General features: G+C 31.2%; 1 protein-coding gene across 2 annotated transcripts in view; it reads right to left on the bottom strand.

Moving 5' to 3' along the window:
• Positions 1 to 16,255, bottom strand: part of LOC126878792 (cytochrome P450 6a2-like) — a 106,766-nt gene extending 90,511 nt beyond the window's left edge. Inside the window, exon 1 of one of the 2 annotated variants that reach the window (XM_050641684.1) lies at positions 16,030 to 16,255. The gene's annotated coding sequence lies outside the window, so the exon portion shown is untranslated. The remainder of the gene's footprint in view (positions 1 to 16,029) is intronic. The other variant, XM_050641685.1, reaches the window with a different exon arrangement.
• Between the last annotated feature and the right edge of the window lie 331 nt (positions 16,256 to 16,586).

The following is a 16,586-nucleotide window of genomic DNA, read 5'->3' as shown; positions in this document are numbered from 1 at the left end:
TTATTAAAAAAAGACTAAGAGGCAAAAAAGTTTTAAAAACACTGGGTTTAGCTAATGGTACCAAAATAATAGTTTAAATTGGAACGTACACAAACATTTGGGGGTTTAAAGGAACAAAACCCCCATACATTTTTTATGTAGACATATTAAAAAAGAAGCCTTCTTCTTCTTCTTAAGGTGCCTATCCGTTCCGGATGTTGGCGACCAGCATGGCTATCCTAACTTTGCTTGCTGCTATTCTGAATAGTCCGGTTGTCGATGTATTAAACCACTTTCTCAGGTTTTGAAGCCAAGATATTCTTCTTCTCCCTGGTCCTCTCTTTCCAAATACCTTGCCTTGAAGAATGAGTTGCAACAAGCCATATCTCTGTTCATTCCTCATAACATGGCCAAGATATTCTAGTTTGCGCTCTTTGATTATGTTAATAATCTCGCATTCCTTGCCTATTCTACGTAGAACCTCAATATTAGTCACACGATCCACCCACGAAATTCTCAAAATGCGCCTGTAACACCACATCTCAAATGCCTCGAGTTTTCTCAAGGAAGCCTCGGAAAGTGTCCAGGCCTCTACTCCGTATAATAACGTAGAAAATACATAGCATCTGATGATAGAGATTTTGGTAGCAAGAGGTAAATCGTGGCTTCTGAAAAGAGACTTCATCATTATGAACGCTGATCTCGCTTTTCCTATGCGTTGTTTTATTTCACTTGAGTGGTCCCACTGGCTGTTTATGTTGGTACCAAGGTATGCGTAGCTGTCGACCCTGTCAATTAGTTGTTGGTTAACCAAAAGCTGTGTATTTGTTGGTTAACCAAAAAAGAAGCCGCATCTCGATAAAAACTACCTTATCGAAAAAATACTGAGAGGCAAAAAAGTTTTAAAAACGTTGTGGTTAACTAATGGTTCCACAATAATGAATTAATTGGAACGTACACAAAAGTTTGGGGGGGTTTAAGGGAACAAAACCCCCATAAAATTTTTATGGGGTGGAAAAATTTCACTATAATTTTGTTTTAAGATGTTCCTGTCATAAGAATGATACATGTCCATTTTCAATAAAAAATCTCTAATAGTTTTCGACATATTGAAAAAAATCGATTTTCAGTTTGTCAAAGGGCTGTAACTTTTTTTATGAGCACATTTGTACTAAGGTAAGTTAGGTTCAATCGAACTATTTTTGACCCCAGAATGTGTGGTATAATTTATGACCAATCTTTTCGGGACACCCTGTATATCGAATACATATTTTCTCAAAAATCAAAATAAATCTCTAGCTATCTAGGTATTGTCGAAGCGAAGATCGGTGGAATATGCGCATTTTATCAATGAAATTCGATATTTTTAAGATATTCCAGAAGCCGCTATAGATAAAATGTTTTAACGACCTATTAATCATTCATAATTACTCAACGGATATTAGTACAGTTAAAATAATTAAGACGATAACCGGACAACATTGATTTAATGAGGAAAATTTAGTTTTTTTTTATTTTAATGACAAAAAAAGCAAGCCCATTAGCAGAACCCAATTAAAAATTATTCTGCACATCATATTTGAAACATTATTTGGTTGAAAAATCTCATTTTTGTTGGCAAAAAAAATATATTAATTTGTTTGGACTAAATTAACGTTGTGCTTATCTTAAAAAGGATATGTTAGTATCAACATTCGCACAGTGTTGCCAAACTGAATTTTGTTATTTTGGGTGTAAATTTTTTCCACGGATCTCCGAGGGTACTATACCTATGTCCAGATTGAAAGAAAAAAAGGTAATTCAATTTTTAAAATAGATTTCTCACCTTGTTATTATAAATTTAACACCACGTTACCAATCAACAAAAGTATTGGATTTAGATGTAGTCACTGTCCACAAGGTTAAAAATATAACCAACGCATGCTACCTATTGTCATTTAGATACCAATAAATATCGATTCCTTCTACATTATTCGTAAAAGTAAATCATTAACTTCATGAATGAATTCTGGATAAATAACAAGGCCAATACTTATTTTTGTAACTATTGCTTTATTATTAATTTATAGTACCCTCGGAGATCCGTGGAAAAAATTTACACCCAAAATAACAAAATTCAGTTTGGCAACACTGTGCGAATGTTGATACTAACATATCCTTTTTAAGATAAGCACAACGTTAATTTAGTCCAAACAAATTAATATATTTTTTTTGCCAACAAAAATGAGATTTTTCAACCAAATAATGTTTCAAATATGATGTGCAGAATAATTTTTAATTGGGTTCTGCTAATGGGCTTGCTTTTTTTGTCATTAAAATAAAAAAAAACTAAATTTTCCTCATTAAATCAATGTTGTCCGGTTATCGTCTTAATTATTTTAACTGTACTAATATCCGTTGAGTAATTATGAATGATTAATAGGTCGTTAAAACATTTTATCTATAGCGGCTTCTGGAATATCTTAAAAATATCGAATTTCATTGATAAAATGCGCATATTCCACCGATCTTCGCTTCGACAATACCCTGCTTCATTTTTTACACAATTTTCTATTAGTCGAGGAAATGAAGCATTTTGGCTCGCAATTTTTTCGTCCAGCATGGATTTACTTGAAATTTTCACAGAAGGTAGGGAATAGTCCAAGGATCATTTTCTATATCATGCCGCTGTACGCTAAAACCTTGGGGGTGGTTGCCACCCTATCTCGGGGGTGGGAATTTTTATTACATTTTAACTATGTAAATGGATGTAAAAGTGATTATAAGAAAAAAAAGTTTTTTACATTTTCTTCGTAAAACTAATATTTTTCGAGTTATTCGCGCTTGAAAGTAACAGTTTTTCGATGAAAAAATCGACTTTTTTAGAGGGTTTTTTGAGAATACCTCGAAAAATATGCATTTAATCAAAAAAAAACTGTAGATAACAAAATTGTATCCTTTAGTAACACAAACCAAATTATTGTTCTGTAATATCGCTAAGACCAATACAAACCGAGAGACGGCATGTTAAAAGTTAGCTTTTTTCGTCAAATGCATAATTTGAAATATTTAAAGTAAAATAACGGAAAAACTTTGCATTTTTCGAGGAAAACTTAAATAATCTTTTTTCAAGTATACAGTAAGGTCTTTCAAAACAAATAATAAAAAAATTCTAGTCTAAAAAGTAAGCGACTTATGATCAAAAAAAGGTCGGTACCTGCTTTTCTCTATAAAAAATCAGTAAAAACAACCCCTTAACTACCCTCTTGATAAAAATTGGTCTTCATCTTTCTGTAATTCCTTTTATATTTGTATTATCAAAACACCCAAGAAGTTTGACTTATTTAAAAGGCCTAATTTTAGAAAAATTGGAGTTTAAAGAAAAATTAATTTTTTGGAATTTCCCATTTTCACCTTTTACTTCAAAATATCTCCAAAAATACTAGAGATATGAAAAAAATGATGGATTACCACATTGTAGCTTCTTTAATAACTAAAATTCCCTTGTGCGAAGATTTCCATTGCAGTGAACAGTTAGCGGGATATAGCTGTTTAAAACCTCTATTTACGAGCAAACACCCCCTTATTCGAGCCCTTAAAACACTCCCTAATTAAAAACTGAGGGATCTTACGGAATTTAGTTTACACAGTCTTATAACTCTTCAAAAATCCTACAAAGTCATTTTTGAAAAATCTTTTCACCGCCAAAAATGAAGGAGCTATGTTTATAAAACCATTTTTTTTTCCGAAAAATTCGGATAGTCCGCTTATGAATAATTTTCAATGAATGTATAATACCACAGAAGCGGTTCGTATACTGGAAGATGACTAAAAAACTATTTGTATTTGTATTTGTACCGGGTGTCCCAATAAGAATACAAGAATCTACAGTTCGAGCAAGTCTCGTAAATTTCACGATTGCGAGCCACGCTTCACGCAACCGTGTTTGCGTACTTGTGTTTCGAGTTGCGTGGTCGTGCGGAGTCAGTGATACTCTCCCATATCACTGTGCGGAGTTATATTTACCAAATTTAAATATAATCGTTTCTACTGATTCATAATAATATGGTAGGTATACTATTCTCAATATGGCTACTGGGTGTAAAAGATAAATCTTATTCTATCTGTTCTTCATGAGTTTTAGATAATTTTAGTTGTATTTCTTTGTAATTTTGTGTTGTACAAAGATTAATTTAACATTTTCTCTGGAAGTATTAATTTAGAAAGATAATATGCTTCATTGGTGTTCTGTTTTGAAGTGTGAAATGCAAAGTAATTGTGATAAAGTCAAGATAAAGTTCACTTTTAAACTGAACTAAATAAGGTAGCTGAGAGACAACAATGGTTAAATGCAATACAATGTACAGGTTTTACTAGCGAAATGAAAATTTTCCTGTCCTGTCTGCTGTAATCATTTTATATCTGGTAAGGTAAGTTACAATTAAAACAGTAACGATTTTTGAAGATGTTAACATTTTAATCTTATAGGAAAATAGGAAAACCAGCCGACTTAATCGATAATAACAATCTCCAGATTGGGTTCCTTCAATAAATATGGGCTATAAACACAATGAAATAAGTTCCCCAAAATCTAAAATGGAGTGGTATCAAAGGAGAATTAAAGGAAAAAATATTCATATTGAAATTATTTATAAGGCACTGGACTGTCTTAAATTCTACAATAATACTAGGTGGGTAAATGATTTTAGACATTTTTCATTAAGAGTAGATTAAGATTAAGTAGATTTTCATTCAGTAGATTTAAGACTTGTTTACACGGGTAGAGTAATGATGCAAGTACTTGATAGAGTAGAGTAACTCTACCTGTAAAAATGCTCAGCACAGTAGAATAGCTGGTAGAGTGTATAGTTGGAGTTAAAGTAGAGTGACTAGCAACCTATGGCAAAGTAACTACTCTATGACCACCACTACTGCCAAAATGTCTACTCGGCTGCACACTTTACCCATGGAACACGCTCAATTATGGCAGAATAGAGTAGGTAGGAGAGTACATGGGGGCGCGGTCATTCTGGCTGGAATTGTGTTTTGTGTAAATAGTGAAAATGAAGTTCACCGAAGATGAAACTTTAAAACTTGTAGAGCTATAATAGGGTGAATACCAGTGTTTATGGAATTTAGGTAGTGTATACTACAGAAATAAAAGTTTGCAGCAAGCTGCGGAGGATGAAATCGTCGAAAGAATTGCAAGGGGGGCTTTGGAGTAAACGAGCTTAAGCAAAAAAATAAGAATTTAAGGTGCACTTATAATCAAGAGTGTTTAAAAATACAAAAATCGGTTTCACTATACTAGCATCAGTACTATACTTGTACTCTCCTCATGTGAATGGTATCAAGCCATTTTTGGTAGAGTACTACCGCTACTCTACTCTCCTCAAAACTCTACCCATGTAAACAAGTCTTTAGAAACAGTGGAAAATGAGGTAGCTAGTAGAGTAGTAGTAGAGTAAAATATACTGGTTTAGCAAATTACAATGTTTTTAAGTTAATACAGTAGCGATCAACAGGTAGCCAAAACGTGTTCCAAGATTGCCACTGTAATTTTGAATATTTTTTCGAGGTATTTGGCACACGTATTCGTAAAATAATAAAGAATGGCGGTACAGAGCCCAATTTGAAAAATATATTAATATGTGGAAATTACTCTGTAATTATACAATATTTAAAAAACGAGCCTGTACCGCCACTAAGAAGAACAAAAAAATACACTTTCTTCAAATAAACTTTTTTATCCGATGCCTAGATTTTGTGTAATTTTGGAACTACTAATGACATAAAAAATTTCAGTAGTTCCAAAATAACACAAAATCGGATAAAAAAGTTGTATTTGAAGAAAGTGTATTTTTTGTTCTTCTTAATGGCGGTACAAGCTCGTTTTTTTATATTGTATTTAATTACAGAGTAATTTCCACATATTAATATATTTTTCAAATTGGGCTCTGTACCGCCATTCTTTATTATATTAAGAATATGTGTGCCAAATATCTCGAAAAAATATTCAAAATTACAGCCGCAATCTTGGAACACATTTTCGCTACCTGTTGATCGATATTGTTTCCTCTTAAGATAGTTTTAATAGTTATTTATGATATAAGTATTAAAAGTACAATTTTAAGACGCGCATGTGAAAGTTAACTTCAAAAAATTATTTTATTAATGTTTTGACTTCCACATCAGATGTCATTGTCAAAATACAAAATATTCATTATTATTAGGTTTATTCTAGCAAACAGTCAAACTAGTCAAAAACCGTCAGCAAACAGTTGGTCAGTAAAAGAACATAATACAGTCACCAGTGCGATCCCCTCTACTCGCGCTGGTCCACTATTCGCTGATGGTTTCAAACTGTTTGAAACTGATGCTAGAACAAACCTATTATTATTATGCATATCATTATCTGTAAATAATATTTCTTCTGATTGTTAATTGTAAAGGATAGAAAAATTACCATTTATTTTATTTTTATTTAGAATCAGCTGAGAGAAGTGGTCTACAAAAAACCAGGAAGGAAACGGAATATGTGGCTACGAAAGGCAAAAGAAAGGTTTACAAAGCAAATGTGACACATTTTTTTGAAATATTTAGGAATATCAGTAAATTGCATTATGAAAAGATTTTGTTCAATAAAAATGTTTATATTTATCAAGGATGTATTATTTGGTATGGCCACATATCGTCAGTGATGTAATAATACATCCTATCTGTTTTTTTTTTTCATGAGTTTTGTAAGAGAGACTAAAAACTTGTCTTAGGGTCACCTCCTGTTTTCATATGATATTTTTTGACTTGTTTTGTAGTAAATTAAACTATCTATGAACTACAAAACAAGTCAAAATTTACATATGAACACAGGAGGTGACCTTAAAACATGTTTTTCCATCTCTCATACAAAACTCATGAAAAAACAGATAGGAGGTATTGTCACATCAGCAAGGATGTACAGTGATGAGTGCCCTAATAACCGGCAAAATATGGGCAACATATTTAGTTGTGAGATAAAAAGAAATGAAACTAGTCGAGCTGGGAAATTTAGCGAAATTAACCTTTAAATTTACGTTATATTGATCCCACCTATACACATATCGGAGGAGTATGTCAACTAAAACTGTCACTGTGACAGTGGTAGTTTCCAAACTCGTCTGATACGTCTGAAGGTGGTACACAATCAATACAATCTAAATGTATAAGTTAATATCGCTAAATTTCCCAGCTCGACTAGTTTCATGTCTTTTTATCTCACTACTTAATACATCTTTTGTGCTATTTCGCCGGTTATTAGAGCGCTCATCACTGTATTTCTGGTATATCCAGGGAATGTCTACAAAATATATTTTGAATGTCCAGAGAACATTCGTGGACATTCATGGAATGTTCCAATAAGACATTCAGGTAATGTTTAAAATGCTGACACAGGATTTTCCTGGGATGTTCAGGGAACATGTTTTCGGGGATATTCCAGGAATTTTTCAATGTCTGTGTACCTTCTATGGACCTATATGGAATATTTTGGTGTTATTACCGCCGCACTCCACTTGCGATTTGTAATCAGGAAGATTGAACACATTGTTTCAAATACAAGTCAATCCATTTGTGACTAAATAATCATGGATTGACTTCTATTTGAAAGAATGTGTTCAATCTTCACAACTACGAATCGCAAGTGGAGTCCGGCGCTTAGGGCTACTTCCTCTTTGGTATTATGTATTATACTACAGAAATCAGGAACTTTCCTTCTAAATATATGTATGCATCTTGGCCATCAAACATATTCTTCGAAACATTTTTTTAAGGGGTTACATAGGTCTTGTGGGTAAAAAAAGTGACTTTTTAAAAAAATTATATCTCGAAAACTAAAATTTATTTTTATTTATAATTGGAACATGTAACAGTATAGTACTTAAGGTAGTCTCAAAAAAAGTTTCAGCCAAAAATATTCATTTTTGTAGAGTTTAAGTTTTTTTGCGTTGGCAGCATAACTAAGTCCAGTGTCATCTGAAATCAAAAAGTTTCTTGTAGTTTATACCTCTGGCTAGAATATGAACGAAGGAATTAAAAAAAATGAAATTTGAAGATTTTACATAAGTTTAAACACATTTTTGACCCGAATTTTTCTCATTTTTAAAGTAGTTTTTTTTATAAAACAAAAATGACCTCATCTAATAAAAAATCCTTTGTTCATTCACTAGCCAGAGGTATAAACTACAAGAAACTTTGATTTCAGATGAGACTGGACTTGTTATGCTGCTCACCCCAAAAAAGGGCTGTTGTCGAAAAATTGCAGTCAACTCTACAAAAATGAATATTTTTGGCTGAAATTTTTTTGAGAGTACTATACTTTTACATGTTTCAATTATAAATAAAAATAATTTTTAGTTTCCAAGATATAATTTTAATTTTTTTAAAAAGTCACTTTTTTTACCTGCAAGACAACAACTTGTTGATTTCAAATTGTAACAGTTGTTTTGCAAAGTATGCTGCCCTCTTGTATTTTCTGTGTTATCTTCATCATACAATTACTTCATCTAAAAATTTTCTGCGAAAAAAAAAATAAAACAAAAGTTTAAACACCTTCACACCACAGAATCAAGTTACACAAATTTTCAAACACCTCACCTGACACAGCGTCTCAAGTACGATTGCGCGAATTGGTAAATATAACTCCGCACGACCACGCAACTCGAAACACAAGTACGCAAACACGGTTGCGTGAAGCGTGGCTCGCAATCGTGAAATTTACGAGACTTGCTCGACCTGTAGATTCTTGTAATAAGAATGGCGCTCGGCCATATCTCACGAACTTGGTCTTGTTGAAAACAGCTCTTTTTCGTCAATGTAATAGTTATAATTTGGAAACAGCCTATTACGTAATATGCCGGTTAGGAGGCGCTATTCATTTTCTTTTTAGAAATGTAGTTTTCTTTGGAAAATATTAAATACAAGTATGTATTTTTTTCCTGTATTACAAAATTAGACCAAATTAGCAACAGAATACCGAAAACCTCATGTCTATACCTTTTTTCTATCTCGAGATATCATAAGAAACATGTAAATTTTAAACATAACCATTACTGTCATATAAGTGGAAATATATAGAAGCAAGTAGTGTGCTTTGGAAAAAAACAAAGGAACATTTTCCAGATATTACCATATATAATAAATCAAAACAAAATATGAAAAACTCTACTACTGGGGTGACGTCTTTGGGGATATTTCATTGCATTTATTCTAGCCGCAACAGTTGCATTTCTTATGCATTCAAAGAATATGGCTATCATGTCAAATGCTTCTTAGTTTGTAAGAATCATCTTGAATTTCACTCTGTATAAATTTTATAAGTATAAATTTTAATAGAAACAAACCGCACCTAACCATCAATGAACAAATTTTTATGTTTTACTGATTTGACACATAATTTGACACATGATGACTTTTTGAAGTTAATACTTCTAATAGTTCTATTTTTTCCATAGCATACTACTTATTTCCACTTTGACTTCCTTAACTTAGTTTACCGGTGACAATAACAGTTATGTATTTATCTTAGTTGGGAATAGGATAATTGATATTAAAATATAATGAAATAAAAATTAAACATTTTTGTAGAAAATCTGAGGTTTTTATATTTTCTACGATTAATCGAGAGAAAAGCAAATGCGCGGAGGCAACAATTCATAAAAATTTACATATTAACGCTATTTTTTTGGTATTATTTTAAGTATTAAAATTAGTGTAATATTTAAACAAAAATAAAATTAAACTGTTCAAAATATATTTATTTCGTTAAAATCATAATAGTAGAAGTATAATTTCTTACTCGAGTACAAAGTACACGCACTCTTTTCTTGTTATATTTTATAGTGTTATTTGTCTTATTGTTGTTTTGATTCATTATATACGGTGACATCTGGACAATGTTCCTTTGTTTTTTTTTTCATAGCACACTATGTGCTTCTATATATTTCCACTTATATGACAGCAACAGTTATTTTTAAAATTTACACGTTTCTTAAGATATCTCAAGATAGAAAAAAGGTATCGATATGCGGTTTCCGGTATTCTGTTGCTAATTTAGTCTAATTTTGTAATACAGGGAAAAGCATATATACTTGTATTTAATATTTTCCAAAGAAAACTAGATTTCTAAAAAACAATAAATAGCGCCTTCTAGCCGGCATGTTACGTAATAAGGTGTTTTCAAATTATAACTATTACATTGACGAAAAAGAGCTGTTTTCAACAAAACCAAGTTTATAAAAATCGATTAAGCAGAACCGGACTTACAGCGATTTTTTCATAACAATGTTCCCACTCACCCCCACCTCTTATTTGCACAGGTAGACTTAAACTTGTGAAATAAAATATGCACAAAATTGTATGAAGAATACGATGATTGGATTTCCAGTGCCCATTCATTAGGCAAATTTTGTAAAATTTCGATTTTTTAATTTTTGATATTCAATTACGCCCTCTAGCGGTGGACTTACAATTACGAAAATAATTTCCAGGATTTTCTCGAGGCAACTTTTGTTATAAAATTTTTTTTCCCAAAGCTGTAGTATAAACGGTTCCTGAGATATGGCCGAGAGCCATTCTTATTGGGACACCCGGTACATATTTGTAAATTCGTATTTTTGTGTAAATAAATGTTTTTGTAATTCTTTATTTCTACTTTTTTTCTGTATAGACCTATTAAAATATCTACTTATAAAACTGTAATGTTATTAAGGGTGGTTTTTAAAGGTTGAAATATTATGTATGATATTATATTCTAAAGTATAAAACAATCATTATTTAACCGATCAAAACCAAATTTTATCCATATTAAAGAATACAAGGTTTTTATATAATTTTTGACAATAAGGGGTTGTTTACACCCCTAAAAATAATCAACGCCCTTAAGCATGATATAGAATATGAAGTACAGGGTGAGATGATCCTAATCCCAAATTTTTATGTAAATCGATGCAAGCCGAAATTATTCTTTTAGGATAAGTAATTTTTTATATATATAGCTCCAACAAGGGTGGTTTTAAGGGTTGAAATATTATGATAGTATATCTTAAAGCATAAAACATTCATTATGTAACTAATAAGAACCAAATGTTGACAATATTAAAGTTTAAAATATTACTTTACAATTTTTTACAACTAGGGGTATTTTTCACCCTTACCAAACCAAAAGCGTACAACGGCTCAATATATAAAATGAACTAGAGGGTGTAATGAGCCTAATCCCAAATTTTTGTACAAATCGATGCTGGACGAAAAAATTGCGAGGTTTTGCCATTTTTTCAGCTTCATTTCCTCGACTATATTTGAATTTTTACAATTTGTGATTCTCTTTCAAACGTTAAGTTTGAATTGTTTTGTTTTATTTATGATTTTTTCTACCTATTTTTGTAGAAATAAACTATATTAAATTTCATCATTATATCTATCTATCTATCTAATTAGCCTTCTTCGGTTCATCTTTGGACATAAACATAGGCCTCCTCAATATCAATCCTTTTCCATTCTTCTTCTCTCTGTCGCTACAGTTATCCACCACGTGCTTCTTGATATTATCTGCCAATCCAATTTGGGGCCTTCCTCTGCTTCGTTTATATTCACACGGTCTCTAATTAATAACAATTTTGTTCCATCGGTCTTCTTTTTCATCACATTTCATCTTACTATTCACATATAAATATAAATCAACTATCTTGACACTTTAAAACATTTGAAATAAACATTTTTTTCATCTAAATAAAAATCCTGCCTTTACCTGTAGTCTTAAAAATTAAATGGGAGATATGTTGACTGAGCCCTCTGATATTGCAAATGAATTTAATAAGACATTTTCAGAGATGGGCAAAAGTTTGACTGAAAAAATTAGTACTTACTAATTCCCGCCAAGTATATGAAAATACTGTCTTAACAAACTCAATGATTTTATTACCTACATACAAATACATTTGAAATAGAAACAATAATAAATGAACTAAAGTGTAAAAAGGCAACTGGTATTGACGACATTAATGCAGAATGTTTGAAAACAATTTCACCATACATACTGGAGCCATTGGTTCATACTATCAATATATGTATAGAAAAAGGAATATGGCCTAAAGCCTTTAAAACAACAGTAGTCATACCAATATACAAAAATTAAGACAAAACTCTTGCTGCAAACTATCGACCTATATCTCTTATTCCGCATATTTCTAAAATATTTGAATTATTATTGAAAAATAGGCTTACAGCATATATCAAAAAATATAATTTAATTTCGCCTCACCAATTGGGTTTTAAGCAAAATATTTCCACCCAAGATGCCATTTTGAATTTAACATCTAAAGCATATGAAGCACTTAACAAAAATAAAGTTTGCTTATGCGTATTTCTTGATTTGGCCAAAGCTTTTGACACTGTTAGTCACAATAACCTCTTACAAACCTTAGAGAAAATTGGTATAAGAGACAACTGTTTACAATTATTTAGAAGTTACCTCTCTGAAAGACAACAGGTAGTCAGGGTCTCCGAAGTAATAAGCGGACAAAGAAGTATATAACATATGGAGTGCCACAGGGAACAGTATTAGGTCCTGTCCTGTCTAATCTATATATAAATGGATTATTTTCATTACAGAGTACAGGGCACATAATTGGGTTTGCTGATGATACAGCTATTATTTATGATGCTGAGAATTGGTATGAATTAAAAACAAAAGCAGAATGTGATCTACAACTAATAAAAGAATAGTTTGACTACAAAATACTAACAATCAATTTTAAGAAAACTGTTTATCTACCAATATTTAACTCTAACTTGACCACTGATCTTTTCAAACCCCTTCAAATATCACATAATAAACAAAATTTTTATATTAAACCCGTAACAAATGTTAAATATCTAGGAGTTTTTATAGATACACATCTAAAATGGGACTTTCACATTAAATATATCATTAAAAAGCTACAGTTTATCCTGTATAAGTTTAAACATCTTAAAAAACACATACCTAATATATACCTTCGCACACTATATTACGGACTAGTAGAAAGTCATCTCCGTTATGGTATACTGGCTTGGGGAAGCGCCCTAAAAACACACATTCTCCCACTGGAAATCATACAAAGAAGATTTCTAAAAATTATTATGTCTAAACCATACACCTACTCTACAGATAGATTATATAAGGATAGTAATATATTTGACTTGAAACAATTATACTTTCTTTGTGTGTCTTTAAAATATCACACCATGAAAACAGACAATAATTTACCATCACATGAGCATGATACAAAAGGCAAACACCTTTATATGATTCCGAAAATGACAAAGTCCTTCTGTCAAAGAAGTTTTCTATTTCTAGCCCCAAAAATATATAATCGTATCCCCAGTGATATCAAAAATACTAAGAATGTTCTTCTATTTAAAAAGAAATTAAAATCATTTCTGATGGAACAAACAAGAAATTTTTGTGAAATCATTATAGTAACTTAAATTTACATACATTAAAAAACAAAAAAAAAATAAATGAAACTCTAGAGTCACTACCAATTTTTGTACCTATATTTCAAATTTTATATTGTTTTAAACTGATTTAATTTGGTTATTATTTTTATCATATTTAATAAAACATGCGTATATACACCATTCTTCAAAAATATTACTAACTAATTGAGCCATACATAATTGTTTAAAAAAAATAATTATTCGTGCTTTATTGTTAAACTAAGTATTTATTTTATTGTTTTCATTATATTATTTATTCTACGTATCATATTTACTAAAAGATAACTGTGTATTTACAATTAAAAAAACGTACCTATCTATTTATTGTATTATATTATATTGTATTATGTGGCTATTTATGTTATTTATGTTATTTACGTTAATCTGTTATTATTTATTATTTTATATCATATTTATCGAAACAGGTGTATCCACACCTCTCGGAGACCTTCGGGTTAATTTATTCAGTTTAGCTGTAAATATCTAAAAAGATTGTACCTATTATTGTTGAATAAATTATTATTATTATTATTATTATACCTAGTACCCAATATGGGAATCCACTGCTTTTAGTAAACAAAGAATCCCACATTTATAATATAAAGAGAAATCCCAGATTTTTTTTCATAGATTATTCACTTAGGTTTTCTTTGTTTTAATGTTTATTATTGTTATATTTAGTCATGTGTCATGTCTTCGGACCAATCATTTAAGTTAGGTACGACATTTACTTTTTTGTGATTTCATAATATGTCTTAGGTTCTCTTGGACTTTTTCGACAAGTAGCTTCTCTTGATCTCCTTTTGGTGATTACATATCTTAATAGCGTTCAAATACTTAATCAAATACACTAATCTTTGGTGATAACACATCTTAATTTTGGGCGTTCAAATATATTCTGCACTCATAGACATCAATCTAGTCTTTGTGATTTTATATAGACATAATAACCGGCTCCTCTAGGTATATGAATTTGTTAGTTATTTGTTTGTTTTCTTCCTCCATCTCTTCAGCAACCTCCTGTTTTCATCATAGAGAGATTTAAATACATTTATTTCCCATCGATCTAATGCCTCTTCATTTGCCTTTCATATGACTTATTTTAATATATTTTAAACTAGATTAGTTAACAGTAGGTTACATGGTTGTTTTTGAGATTCGTGTTTTAGTTTTTCACAAGGAACATTTTGACTTCATTAGAAGCTTTAATACCTGGTTGCACCAACAAATCTTAAGCTCCAGCTTAGCCCAGCTCAACTTATAAATAGGGTCGCTGTTAAGTCTAACTTACGTAGCTCCATAATTTTCGATTCTTATCAATTAGATCCACGTGGCAATCCATTGTGGCAAGCTGAAAATTGATCTAAGACTGAGTGGTGCCCCAGGTATGTTTCGTAAGCTGAGCTTAGGGCACGTGTTAAGTTTAAGATCTGTTTAGGCAACCAGGCATAAATTTCCGTACGTTTTGTTTCCCTTAGCTTTGTTACTTATGCACTTATTGGCTGTTGTTTTGTTTCCTCATGATTTATTTCTGACCCAAATTTCTTCGCTTCCAAATCCCACGTCTTCATAGTTCTAATTAATTCTTGTGTGAATTAGTTACCATAGATATATCGTTGCACGGTATCTTTTGGATAATGTATGATATTTATAATGTATTATGTAAGGCAACATCGTAATGATTTATTAGGAAACAGGCGTAACAACTAACAATAGGAGCATATCGGCAACGCTGAGGTGCTTCTGAATAACATAACATTTAATGGATCTCTGATTGTTTATAACCAAGATGCAAAGTGTTTTCTACATTTTGCCAATTTTTTTAATTATTCATTACTTACGAACCACTTTAATTCCAACCTCCATAGGTAGGTATTTATGACACCCGATTATATATATATCAAGCATGAGCGACTGCTGGCTCTGTACCTATTATATTATACGTCATTGGGTGCATGTTCATAAAATATGTAATAGGTATTTTACTATGTTTACTATGTAGTTTGTACCGTCCATAGACAGGTATTATCTGTCTATGCACATAACATGACATTCACGATTATAATGGTTAGGTGTTAGGTTTTATCACCACGTGATTTTAAGGTGTAACGTGTAAGGCCATTACGTTGGTTCACCGTGCTCCGTGTAACTGCTCCAATGGATACTGCATGCGCTCCTCTACATATAAACCGCCGCCGATTGGATCGCCGAGGGAGCACCAACGTATCCACTATGTGGAGCAGTTACACGGAGCACGGAGTACCTATCAACGTAATGGATACGTGCCTTTAACAAATAAATAGACAGGACTTGTCTATTTTAGATTATTCAAAGTTCACAAAAAAATGTTTAATATTATATAAAATGTTTTAGGTATTACATTTTTTGTTTAAAAATTTTGTAACATTCTATTTAAACCTTATTTTTGTCAACGTGGTTATACTTATTACTTGTAGGTACTCAATTTCTATTCAAAATGAACGTAATAATTATTGTAAAATTCATACCTACTAAAGAATTATGGTTTAAAATGTATTTCAGCAAAGATTTTCTTACCTATATACGATCAATCGAAGAATAATTAAATACCTACTCTATTATTTTCTGTTCACCCTTGAAAGAAACTATAATTTCGGCTTCACGGCAGAAGACAGGTGTGGGTACCACGTAGGTACCTGTTCTGATCAGTGAAGTCAGTGATCATTTAACGAATTTTACATTTTAGATAAATAACCTTCGACTCGAGCAAATCGCGAATACAGAATGATACAGAGTGAATAAATATTACGCAATATTATAAACATGAAGTTAATTAAACAAGATATCTACACTACATAGGTGTCATTGGAAACAAAAGATTATTAGAATTCCTTAACGATTTGTAGGTAAATTTGAAACTATTCGTGGACGGCTTATTATTGGATGTTTTGTATGAAAATATAAAATAAATATATTAGCAAATAATAATTAGATAGGTTGAATTTATAATGACCTTGTATAATAGTTGTATAGTTTATAAACTATTCTGATTAATATCAAGATTGCCAACTAGCTGATAATATTAAAATTGTAGATATTTCACAGTTAAGTAGGTATTACTTTATATATTTACA

This window comes from Diabrotica virgifera, chromosome 1 (genome assembly GCF_917563875.1).
Source record: "Diabrotica virgifera virgifera chromosome 1, PGI_DIABVI_V3a".
NCBI classification, from domain to species: domain Eukaryota; kingdom Metazoa; phylum Arthropoda; class Insecta; order Coleoptera; family Chrysomelidae; genus Diabrotica; species Diabrotica virgifera.
This window is presented reverse-complemented; position numbering and strand designations above follow the sequence as displayed.